Source organism: Ochotona princeps, chromosome 21 (genome assembly GCF_030435755.1).
Source record: "Ochotona princeps isolate mOchPri1 chromosome 21, mOchPri1.hap1, whole genome shotgun sequence".
In the NCBI taxonomy this organism is placed as follows: domain Eukaryota; kingdom Metazoa; phylum Chordata; class Mammalia; order Lagomorpha; family Ochotonidae; genus Ochotona; species Ochotona princeps.
The window spans coordinates 31,289,462-31,301,722 of record NC_080852.1 but is presented as its reverse complement, the minus strand read 5'-3'; the positions used below and the strand labels follow the sequence as shown (position 1 = coordinate 31,301,722).

The window sequence follows — 12,261 nt, the reverse complement described above, 5'->3', positions numbered from 1 at the left end:
CAAAGCAGCTGTGCAGCTGTGCTAGCTTGCACTGCAGCTCCTGATGGCACTTCTCACTCTAGGAACTGTTCCAATTTGACAGTGGAAGGTGAGATAAACCCCGAGTTATCAAATCATATTTCCTGGATCTGTCTAAACAAATTCCCTAAAAATCCCCTGAGGAAATGGTTCTGCTATTTCCCAGGGTAATCTGGGTAGTGTTGATGCCATTCAAAAACTCAGTGATCACTCAGGGCTGTTCCCACCCTTGCACCCTCCCAACCCCCACCCCCGCACCCTCCCAACCCCCACCCCCTCCACTCTCCATCCCCTCCCTACCAGCTGCCATTTTTTAGGAACCTAACTCAGAGAGCTTCGTGCTTTAGATGCTTTATTTGTAATACATTCAAGAGCCAGGGCACATGGGCCAACTAGTCAGGGGACAGCTGATCTATGGTTGGCTCAGGCAGCCAGAGGTGACAGAGCACTGCCATGTGCCTGGCATCACAGATATTGACCACTGGCCACACTGAGCACACACAGCTCCCTGTTGCTTACAGAATAAGGCATCTCCTTATCCCTCCTATCCAACCTTGCAGGCCCTGTCGCTTTACTCTACCACACCTGGACTTTGGTAATATTGCCCTGGTTTATTTATCCGTGGCTTAATAATGCAGTACCAATGACCCAAAAACGAGAGTAAAACTAGAGGAACTAAGTCAGAACTAGGTCAGCAGAACCTTGGTGGACTTTAACTCCCATATAGGCTTCTCTCACTGTTTCAGTGTAGTCTAGAAAAGTCAAACCATAGCCACCTGACCTGCAAAATGTTTTAATGTTCAGAGGAGACAATTTAGACTTTCACTTCCCTCAAGAAAGCCTTCCTTGTGTGTTTTCAAGATGACAATCAGGTTAATGCAGGCTACTTTTTGCTAATTGTACCTGCTTCTCTGTTTTTTCACCCAAAAATGTTTCTCACTCTACCTGTTTAAACCTCAATCATTCTTCCACATCACTTAATACCTAATACCCCTAGTGACCCTGTGCATAGATGCTTTGGCTAAAAAGTACTAATAATTTTTTTCTCTCTATCCACACCCCCTCTACACTGCGATTCCACTGCTCTTCCCATCAGTAAGTGGTAGGCTTTTTCCCACTCCCACAGTCTAATCTGGTCATATGCCTTCCTTGGACTAGTAAGATGTGGCAGAACTAATAATGTGGGAGTTCCAAGTGTCAATCCGGGAAAGCCTTGTATGCTTTAGTCCCTCTCTGGGATCCTGCCTTCTGCCTCATGGCACAAGCCCAAGAGAGCCTGTGAGATGAGGAAAACGTGAGGCAGAATCAGTTCAGTCATCCCAGATCCCAGTGCAGGCCCACCAGGTGGAGCCTTGCCGAGTTGGGCAAAGCCAACTGCAGTTAGCAAGGTTGAACAAACACCTACCCCAAATTCACAACTATTCTGATGGCGTTTCAGTGTGTATATTCGCCAGATTATGCTCATGCAAAATAAAAGGGCAATGGGGCTGTGAGATTCCCAAGAGAATCCCTGAATTTAGAAATAAGTTTAATTTTTATACTGATGAGCCATAAGATAAATAATCACACACAAATGCTCTTCAACTTATGCTGATGTTTTATCTTTTCTTTTTTGAAAAAAAAGTTTTTGTATTTATTTAAAAGGCAGAGTTACAGAGAGAGAGGGAGAAAGAGACAATGGTCTTCCATCCACTGGTTTTCCACCAAAATGGCTGTAATGGTGAGGACTGGACCAAACAGAAGTCAGGAGCCTAGAACCCCATCAGAGTTTCCCACTTCGATGGCAAGGATCCTAAGCACGGGCTCTTCTCCACTGCGTTCCCAGGCACATTAGCAGGGAGCTGAATCAGAAGTGAGTAACCAGGACTCCAATTATTGCTCATATGGGATGCTGGAGTTGCAGGTGGCAGCTTAACCCTCTGCATCATAATGCTGACTCCAATGAGTACATCTTAATAAATAAATTTTATCTTAAAAAATCTTAGATCAGAAATACATAATCTGCCTAACTTAGTAACACCCTGGCGTGGTCGCAGAGGCGTCTGTAGAGCAGCAGTTGTGTTTTCTTGTGATATAAAGCTTGGCTGCCACTGCCGTGCATCTAGAGAGAGGACCGGAGCACTAGCAATATCACTGGCTGGAGGAAAAAAAATCAAAATTCAAAACCTGAAGTTTGATTTCTACCCGATTCCCATTGCTTTTACAACAGCAAAAAACTGAGAAATTGTATTTGGGATCATTGGTAGTGAGTGTGTCGCTCCGGTCACAAATGAGTGGCAAGGGACATAGGGCTCACTTGGCCATCCTCCATCCTCCCCCTACATTCACAACATGCCCTGTGCTTAGCACAGAGCTCAACACACACTGAGCCTTCCACGTAGACAGGATAAATACATCTTCTGCACCTGTCTTGGCAAAAACTGGAATGGCTGTTTAATGAATCAGAAGATCAAGGCTGAGAATTCTATGTGGGATGACTCCTCCCCCAAGCCATATGGGACAGGGCAGATTAGGACAGCTAATATTTTGCTGCCTGTGAGCCAGGAGTTCTCAACTCCTGCTGGTGCTGCACCTCCTCCTGGGTCACGCACTGTCCACAGAGGACACGGGCTCACTGCAGAGCTGGACAGGGTTCTCCTCCCACCGAAGGTGAAGCTGCATCTCAGAGCAACAGTACACACTGCATGCCAAGGCAGGTGATGTGTTTCCAGGCTTCCCCAGCTGACAGGCCTTGCTCAGTGTTGCTTCTAACCACACATGGCTACTTCAATTTAAAATTAATGAGCAAGATAAACCCTGCTCCCTGATAGGGCAGCAAGTGATAACGGCTTGTGAACTTCCCAGAGCACATTTCCTGTGCAGGAAGTGCAGTTGATAATGCGGTTAAGGTCAATTCATTAGCTCCTTTTCTTACTGAGCTCTCTGTAGCCGCCACAGCCTAAGAGGAGATCATTCTGTTTTCTTTCATCTTTTTTTTTCTTAAATATTTATTTATTTATTTTTGAAAGACACACAGAGAGAGAGAGAACGTGCACACACACACACACACACACACACACACTTCCATCTGATGGTTCATTTCCCAAATGGGCACAACCTCTGGGGCTCAGCCAGGCCAAAACCAGGAGCCAGGAACTCCATCCAGGCCACCAGTTAAATGGCAGTGAGCTCACTGTCTTCCCAGCAGTAGTGGAAGCTGGAATTGGAAGCAGAGCAGTTGGGGCTCGACCCTGTGCTCAAAGGGGACTCTGGCATCACGGATGGTGGCTTAACCCACTGTACCTAATGCCAGCCCCAAATCATTCTGTTTTCCAATCTTCAGTTCAGACCTTTTTCTCTGTCACTGTGCTTGTGTTTCCCATCGCTGCCTGGTGCACCTTCCCCACCTCCTCTTGCAGTTCATAAACGGCCCTCAGTATGTTCCCCCAGGCCCTGGCAATAGGCCTCAATATTTTTCTTTCTTCAAGAGCACACTCCAAACCTACATTTGCATTTAAATGAAAGCCCTACTTCAACCAGACAGAGGGATGCCTAGAAATAAATCCATATATTTCAGGCAGGGGAGTTATCTTCATTCTTGTAAGGTAACCTATCTGGACTCCATTGAAAATGATTATGAATCCAGAGTGCCCCGTGCCTCCAGCAAAAGAGTGCTGATTTGACCTCTTAGCAAGGAATTCAGTTGCAAAACCTTTGCTGATGGCTAACTTCTTTCTTGGGCTGTGCTATATCTGAAACAGGAAATAGCAGTTTAAAGTTAAGCAAATGTCTTTTAAAATATTTTCTCTCACTGGGATAGGTGTGGTGTCATTTCAGGCTAATCTTCCACCCTATGTCACCAGCATCCCGTATGGCCTCCAGTTCAAGCCATGGCTGCTCCATTTCAGATCCAGCTCCCTGCTTATGTGTGGCCTGAGAAAAAAGCAAAGAAATGGCTCAAATCCTTTTGCTCCTATATCCACATGGAAGATCCAGAGAAAGCTTCTGGCTTCTCCTGGCTCCCGGCTTGGGATCAGCTCAATTCTGTCCATGTGGCCATTTGGGAAATGAACCAGTGGATAGAAGAGCTGTCTCAGTCTCTCCTTCTTATTCTGTGTGTATGCCTTTCAAATAAAAATAAATAGATCTTTAAATGATAATTTTTTTCTTTTTAAAATATCGTATTTATTTGAAAGGCAGAGTGGCAAAGGGTGGGAAAGAGAGTGAGAAGAGAAAAGAGAGACTATTTCGTGCATGGACTCACTCTCCAAATGTCCCCAAAAGCTAAGGCTCAAGCGGGTTGGAGCCAGGAGCCTGGAACTCTGTCCAGTCCCCATGTGGATTACAGGGTGTGCAGCCTTTCCAAGCACATTAGCAGAAAGCTTGATTGGAAGGCTACATAGCTGGGACTCAAACCAGCGCTCCAGTATGTGATGTGGGCATCTCAAGTGGTTGTTTAACCTGTGTTATGACACCATGTCTGCCCTACCCAGTAAGTCTTGTTGCCATTGGTCGCTGAGCAGAGAAAGCAGACCTTGAGCTGTGAAGGGAAGTATGTTTATTAAAGGGGAGTTCCCTTTGGCCTCTCAGTAGTCTGTTGTGGCCAAATATTTCCAAAACTCAGAAGAAGCATGCTGTTCTCTCTCTCTCTCTGCCTCTGAGAGGTCCCATTCATCTCAAGCAAACAGCATACATGCCTGCCAGAAACGCGAGAGGCACGGGGTGAAATCCCAGAAACATGAGAGGCAGGGGGTGAAATAAATGTTCGTGGAAATGTGAAGAGTTATTAAGAGTACCCCCAGCTTGTTCTGGAAACAGACACCAATGAGAAGATTTTTAGTTCTAGTAGGTTTTGTGGAAAGTGATTCCTGGAAGCACCCAGCTTGGGGTGAGAAGTGAGAGAAGGGAGGGAAGCCAGCTGCTCCCCTCCTGCACACTCTCTGCCAGGGTGCCTGCTGCTGTGCTGTGAGGCTCCCCGGGAGACATGAGGGACTGTGTACGCTTCCATGTTGGTAGGATGAGGGAGCTGGGGCACTGATGGTCTAACTCCCCAGGGATGTTGGCTGATGGATGTTCCCGAGGACATAGAAAACCCCTATTTCTGGTCTATCCCATGAGCAAGCCAAATCTAACTGTGTGGTGAGAGGAAGCCCTCAGAAGATATGCCAGTGTCATCAGCACACAGGAATGACACCACCCAGGAGTCATGGTATGGTGCCAACGGTTTTGGAGGTCACACCCCTTCCCTTGCTTTTTGCTGGACCAGAATTTCATCCATTTCCTCAAGTGAACAGGAACTTGGTTATTATATCACCAGAATGATTATTAAAAAATCTCTCCCAGTAGTGCTACACAGTGATAGTCATATCCTATCATTCCGTCTCGTAGAGTTTATAAGTCAGCCTGTTGCAGTGGGTACTCCGTGGACTTCTGCCATGTCGGCCGGCTCAACGTTCTTCATCCAAGCCTCTGTAATTCTGATGGGGGAGATTTTCTTGTCTTCTGGCTTCAGGAGTGGCTACATGGTCCGTCCCAGGCCCATCACAGCTCTCTTTATAGCGTTACATCATGGGGCAGTTACCTGTGTCAAAGCAGGGCCACTTGGAGTTCTTCTGTGAGACCTTATGTGTGGGTGCTGGGGTTACAAATGTCTCTGGAATCACTACTCTGACTTACATACAGCTTGGTTCCCGAAGGTATATTTGCTGAAAGCTTGATCCCAGTGCTGAAAAGTGGTGGGGCCTTTAAGAGGCAGATCCTAGAGGAAGGTGTTTGGGTGATGGCCACCCTCAGGAAGGGTTGAAGGCTGGTCTCATAGGGCGCGTGTTTCTGTGAGAGCAGGCTGTATTCAAAAGGTAAATCTGGCCCATCCTTGGTCTCATTCTTCTCTTGGGTTCACTTTCCAAACTCTGCTCACCTCAGGTGTGCCTTCCTGTCATGTTGTCTTCAGCCATGTTGTGAGGCAGCCAGGCTGGCACCGTACTGTTTGGGCTTTCTAGCCACCAGACTCCTGAACCAAGTAAATACCCTTTCATACATGATCCAGCTTCAGGTGTCTTTTGCCAGCAACACAGCATAAATAATGACAACTTTGGAAGTCTGAGGCCTTCCATTCAAAAGAAAGAAGTCACTAGGAGGAAAGTAGGGCCAAGGACTGTATCCTGGTGAAAACTTATGTACGGCTGGCACTGGATTTGTCTGAAGTTAGTCCACTCCTAATTTTTAGCACACACAATGCTTCTATTTGCTAAGGTTAGTGTGGGTTGGGTTCCTGCCACTTACTTGAGGAGTTTTATCCAGGTAATGGATTTCAGAATACAGTGTATTACGTTGTGTTGTTTGCTTCAGTTGTCAGACTATGTGGAGAGAAAAGCAGTCACCACCCACTGGGAGGTCAGTGTTACCAGGGCACACAAGGCCTTTGTTCTGAGGTCTATGGGGAAAGACTGTGTTTGCCCGAGCAACAGCTTTGCTTTTGTTTCTTGGGCATTGAGTTGTACTAATTGGTTTTCCTCTTCCAGTTGGCTGCTAGGAGGTCCTGGGGGGAAATTTTGTTCTACTCTTTTCTCCCTCCTGTTGCCCAATTTCTTGACATCTTTTATCTCTTATATTGTAGTGTATACCACTACAACTCTTTTTTTTTCTTACTCCCCCCCCCCCCCCGCTTTTTTTCCAATGCAGAGACTTCTGGCAGATGACCCTCCAGCTTCACTTTGTGACTAATGCAAATGATAGCATCTCAATTTCAACCTTTCCTCCATTTTTCTGTCTCAGAGCTTTTCCCAAATCTCCAAAGGCTTGCTCAGTCCACATAAATATAGCTTTGAATGATGGATGAGTTCACATGTCCCCAAGAGAGACCCTGCATCAAAGAGGGGTGGGCAGAAGTATATAAATTCCCAGCGCCCTATATGCCAGGAGGACAATTTTGAGGAACACTCTGTATAAGAGCCTGCTATGATTTGCTTCTGTAACTCACCCTTTATTGAAATTATTTTTTTTTCTTGTCTCAGTCTCCTTTGTTCTTCACTTCTGTTCCTTGGAGTTTCCTTTTCAAGTGGCTACCTGCGCCTACTTCGTTGCTTCTGATTCTGTCTTGAGAGAATCTAAACAAAGAGGTGGTGGTTGCTCATCCTGGGTCCTGGGACGTGTGGAAAGTCATGAGTTGCTTTCCCCCTTTGTATTTCCCCTTCACCCAGGAACAACAAGAAGAAATAGCAAATTTGGAAGCAATGAGCTCACCCAATTTTCCCTAAACCTTGATCCTTCCCACCCTGGTCAACCATGTAATCATTATTAAAAACAAAAAATTTATTTAAAAAATAAATAAACCAAGGGACAAACAAAAATTAATTAAGAAAGTTAACAACCAGCTTTTTTTTTTTTGCCCCATCTTAGAAAGTGCTAAGTGACACAGCATTGTTAAATCCATCATGTTTGGTTGTAACAATGGCATAAGGAGGGTCCAAGGAGGTCCCTGTGGGAGAGATGGATATTTGGCACCCTGGTGAGGATGTCACTTGGTGCTCCGAGATCTGAATTGTCCCCTGCTTCTCAACTGGCTGCTTGCTCATGTGCACTCTGGGAGGCTGCGGTGGTGTCTAAAGTAGCTGGGCTCCTGCCTCCAAGTAGGAGACTTGGATGCAATTTCCGGCTCCTGGCCCAGACATTTGAAGAATGAACCAATAGATTCAAGATCTCTTTTAGTCTTTTTCTGTGTCTCTATGCCTTTTCAAATAAGTGGAACAAATAAGTACTAAAAACAAAAACATAAACAAAAACAAAAAATCAAGAGAATCCCCACAGGAAGCTGAGGGTGGCTCATATCCCCCTAGCAGTGAGGGGCAGGGAGAAATTCTGGAGAGGAGATCAAGCAGGCATAAGGCAGAGTTGGATATGTCCCTGCTTCCCAGTTGCAGAATAAAAGGAGAACAGCCAAGTGGTGGCTCTTCCAAACCGCAGGCTCTGTGACCCATTTATAGATACACCACATCATTACACTACAGAGAATACCATTAGAATAAAAGGGAAATGAACGTGAAACCCAAGACTTAAAAGAAATTAGATAATTATTTCCACATCTAACCATTTGGTACAAATGTCAGGCAGGATGTAGTATTCTCCTTTATTTTGTCAAGAAAATGTCCACAGCAATGATTCCCAACAGTGTAATGCATTTCCTGTTGTGATTTGTGAGCTGTTCACAGCACACTGGAGGTTTGCTTCCACCACAGCTCCCCTCTGCACCAGGCAGAAAAGCTGATGCTTTCCAGGACAGGTGGGTGGTCCTCTGGAAGCCTGAGAGCAGTGCATCCCCGACACCTTGACAAGCCCTGGTTCAGGCAGCTAGTCTGTGGGAGTCCCAGCGAATTCAGGAAGCGCACAGAGGTCTCCCAGCAGAACACCTACAGCAGAAGCTGCAAATGGGTCTTCAGGAGCTAGCCCCAAATTCTCTAGGCTACCAAACCAGGACAGCCTGCAAGCAGGAAGTGAATACAGATTAAATATAGCCCCAGGGGCAAGAGGTGATTTCACCTCCATCTCTTTACACACAAACAGAAACCAGAATGGAGGGAGAGAAAGGAAGTGGAAGAAGGAGTGCAGGCACTTCAGAGGGCTGGTGCGTGGCAGGTGGGAAAGCCGTGGCCTCTGTGTCTTCCTCTGTCAGCAGGGTCTGCACTAGCTCCCTGCAGCTCTGGTCATGGAAGGATTCCCTCTGGCCCAAAGAGTTTGTATGATGGTTACTGAGCAACCATCCTTCGTACTATGACATGTAGATTAGCTGGATCCAGGGTCACTGAAGAGTCAAGTCTAAGATGCTAGCCATGATAGGCCCAGGGCTACCACTCTACATTCCTTGGAACAGGTGAGCCTCAAGGTCCCTTATGAAAGTCCCCTAGTAGTGGTTGCCATTATCCCTGGCCAACTCCACCCAGCTTTCCCCTAGATTCCCTCGGGAAAGATCTGCCTCAGCAAGCTCGTGGGAAAGCCTGGCCTTGTAGAGGGCTCAATGAAGGACTGAAAGATCCAAGAACCTGCTCCCTGCAGCAGCAGCTGCAGAGAGATTGATGCAAACTGCTAGAGACTGGCTCTTCATGCCTTTCTTCCTCTCAGGCCCAGCCTTGTGTGCCCTGAGGAAGGATTCTGGCTGGGCCTACGCTCCCATCCTGTAGTTGTAGCCAACTGGGTGGGCGATCATGACTTGTAGAGCCACCTGAGCCATAGCCGTTTACCTAACTGAGATCACAACAGTCCAAGAAAAAACAGGCTAGTCCTCTTTTCCTCCACAGGCTGGAGAGCTTGGGTGCTGGCGTCATGCTGAAGCAGGTTCAAATTCAGGTTGTAAGGGGGTCCTGGGCGTCTTGCCCCACCCCAACCCCTTTGGGCTGCATTGAAGGTTTTGTAAATCAGAAGGACTAAAGGGCATGGTTTCCAGGGCTTAAGAGCAAGGGTGCACATGTCCTGGTTTTCTTAGACTAGCCAAGAGCAGCTGCTTCTTATACTTGTTGAACTCTGAGGCATCCGTGGTGGCTGGTACAGGGAAGAAGCTCTACAGATGAAGTCAGTATAGCTCCCAAGGGTGTCAGTCTCCTGGAAACTGCTACCTTGTGTCCTGGGAGAGAGAAAGGAAGGATATTTTGGGGGTAGAGATGCTCCAATTCTGCCTTGCTCCACCTGTCTGGCTTTCATTGTGTTTCCATCTGATCATCCAAATGACTGGGAAATAAGTAGGTGGTTTTTTTGTTTGTTTTTTCCCCTGACTCAGGCCATAGCTAGAAGAAGGAAGGAGATTCTAAGCCTCTCTAGGGCCCTTCCTTGAGGTAGCTTGTGACGGTTGGAGGCTCCAGAGATAAGGGTGGCCTGGATTGGAGTCCTGTCTCTATCAATATCCACCTTTGATGGCCTTGAGACTCAAAGATCTGTGGAATGGAAATAGTTATTTGTCACTCTGGGCTCACTAGAAGGAATACATGAGATCAGTCTGGTGTTGCTCCTGGGAGATTTTTAATGCACTTTGTTTTCCTGCTGTGTGAAGAATAGCTCCATGAAATCTCTTTCTCCTTTTCTGATTGTGCTTTTTATCATATTTGATTTCACCTCTGCACAGAATCAATTGCCAGTCTTCTAAATCAAAGATCAACCTGTTATTCTGTTTGGCCAGCCCTGCTCTGCCCAAATGGCACCCACACACCCTCCCCCCAAACCTGGTCAAAAGAGGATTTGCCTCTTCCAGCAGCAGTGCCGGTTCTAGCAACTGTCGTGAGAACTGTCAGTGAAATCTCAGCATCCTGTCTAGGACCGTGCTCTCTAATTGGACCCTGAACCTTTCTGCCCAGCACTTGGACTGCCAAAGGATGAGTCACTCCCTGCTAGGCTGCTGTCCTGTGGAGCCCCTATGGGCTGTCTCTGACAAGTCCCTGTGGAAAACATCGGGTCACAGACAACACCTTCTGGGTGGAAGAGGAGTTCCAAACCGCAGGGACTGCAGTTATTAGAACCTACCTCTTGGATTATATATGCATAATGTCAGCAACCACCTCAACTCCTATTTCAGGAAATCCCCAGCCCAGGTCACTCAAGGCAGTCCATGCCGCCAGCCCATGGAGACAGCCCCACTGGAGTCAGTCCACGCACATCCATCCATCACTTGCTCAACAAACACTCAGTGGAGTAGCACCAAATGAGCCCTGTCATTCTCTCCTGTCTGCCTAGCAGCCTTGTGGCTACCTTCCAAGCCCAGCACATCATTGCCTCTTATTGTCTGTGACAACAGTACCCTGAAAGGTCACTGCCTCACCCCACCCAGTGGCCTTTGCAGAGTTGCCTGGTTTCTTGCATCTGAACATCGTCGCTGGGGTCTCCTTTTGGGTTCACAGAGTACCAGTGCACCTAAAACCACTTGCATTTTTCACAGTTTCTCCACCTATAGTAACCTTTCAGCCTCTGCACCCCACTGTCACCTGCCTAGACAATTAGAATTTGTTTAAAATTTACTTCAAAGCTTCACCTCTTTTAGGAACCTCCTAATAACCCTGAGAGAATGACTCACCCTTTCCTGTAGGTTGCCACTGTGCCTTTGTCACTTTCCAGCATAAACAAGGCTTGTCCCCACTTGTCTTCCCCACCTACTCTGAGCTACCAGAAGCCAGAACTTAGCCTTTGTCATCCTTGTGGACCTGGCACGGAGCAGGGATCCCAAAACAAGGTGTGATGGAGTGTCTTAGTTACACAGCACTGCATAACAAATGACTCCAAAGAGGTTGGGGTCTACATAGCAGCATTCACTCACCATCTCTCACTGTCCCCTCCTGGGGATGTGGAAGTGGCTTGGCTCAGTGGTTCTAAACTGGCAGTTCTTGGAGAGGCAGGCTTTGGTCAAGCTGTCAGTCACAGCTGCACATCGCCTGGATGCTGGTCTGAGGCTGGTCTGAGGCTGGAGGAGACACTTCCTGGATGATTCACTCACACACCTGTGGTGTGAGGTGGTGTGGCTGGCTTTCAGGCAGCAGGGCTGATTTTAATTTCCATGTGGTAGGGATTTCCAGAGTGATATGAGGACACTCAGTTAAACTTGGATTTCAGATGAACCAGGAAGAATACTTTCTGTATCAGCTATGTCCCACTCTATATTTTTCTTGGCTAAATCTGGCAACCCCAGACAGGATACACTCTGCAGGTCTCATGGGCCATCTCTACAACATGGGGGTGGGGTGGAATTGGGGGACAGCTTCCCCTTACTCCCAAGGCAGAAGCTGCAGTGCCTCCGCTTCAGAAGGCATAGGTGTCACTTTTCTCATCACCTGTTGTTGGTCATGAAGTATGGGGAGGGAATATACAAGGGCACCCATACCAGAGGGTGAAGTTCTGGGGGCCAACCTGAGGTTGGTGTCCACCATGTGAGATAAACTCTCCCATTGCTGGATTCCATGCCTGGTATCTCCTTTGGTTCTCAGGATGCTCTTGGAAGCATCCAGGGTCCCAGAGCTGTTTCTCCCAGGTTCTCCTCTTGGGTCATATTGTTGAAGATCTGAACCAGCTGTTCTCCATTGCCTGCATGAGGGGTGGCAGTTAAGGCTTTAAGTGATAGCAAAAGCAAGCAGACGATCTAAAACCTCCCACTGTTTATACCGATTGCAAATCCAAATGCATACAAAGCCTTTCTCTGCTTCTCTAGTCCATAGATTTCTCAGTCACCCCCTCCCCTTCTACTATCAGAGACCATTTTTACTCCTCAAACAAACACTGACTACCTAAAGGCATAGA

General features: G+C 47.1%; 1 long non-coding RNA gene across 2 annotated transcripts in view; it reads left to right on the top strand.

Moving 5' to 3' along the window:
• Positions 1-12,261, top strand: part of LOC131482830 (uncharacterized) — a 185,171-nt gene that overhangs the window by 17,408 nt on the left and 155,502 nt on the right. The gene's annotated exons all lie outside the window — the stretch shown is intronic.